Raw genomic sequence first — 470 nt, 5'->3', positions numbered from 1 at the left:
CTGTCCTTCTCCTGTGACAAGCTGGGGTCCTTCCATTTGTTTGCTGAAGCATGACTAGTCAGTACACAGTGTGAAATCTCTCTCTCTCTCAAGAAAGTTAATACAATTTCATACTATAAAGACTCACTAGTGTAATACTTCGGGAATGAGATTTTCCTAAGAGGCTCTCAGTACCCAAGAAAACGTTTCAGAATTGCTTATTACTCATTTAGCAGCTATGTTCATTAACAGACCGCAGAAGCTCACAATTTTTGCTCGGGCCTCTGCCCGCTCCCTGAGCCCTTAAGCCTTCCAAGCCAGACTCGCGTTACTATAACACCCTGTCCTTTCAGACAGCAGCAGAGGGCAAGAACCTGCACCCTCAGAAGAGGCGTTGTCTCCCAAGACCTCTCTGCCCTCCACTGCGGGAAAAAGAGGCCTCATGTCAACTCCTGGCCTGCCTTCTACAAGGCTGCGGGCAAATCCCTCCT

Source organism: Charadrius vociferus, unplaced genomic scaffold (genome assembly GCF_000708025.1).
Source record: "Charadrius vociferus isolate BGI_N301 unplaced genomic scaffold, ASM70802v2 scaffold329, whole genome shotgun sequence".
In the NCBI taxonomy this organism is placed as follows: Eukaryota; Metazoa; Chordata; class Aves; order Charadriiformes; family Charadriidae; genus Charadrius; species Charadrius vociferus.
This window is presented reverse-complemented; position numbering follows the sequence as displayed.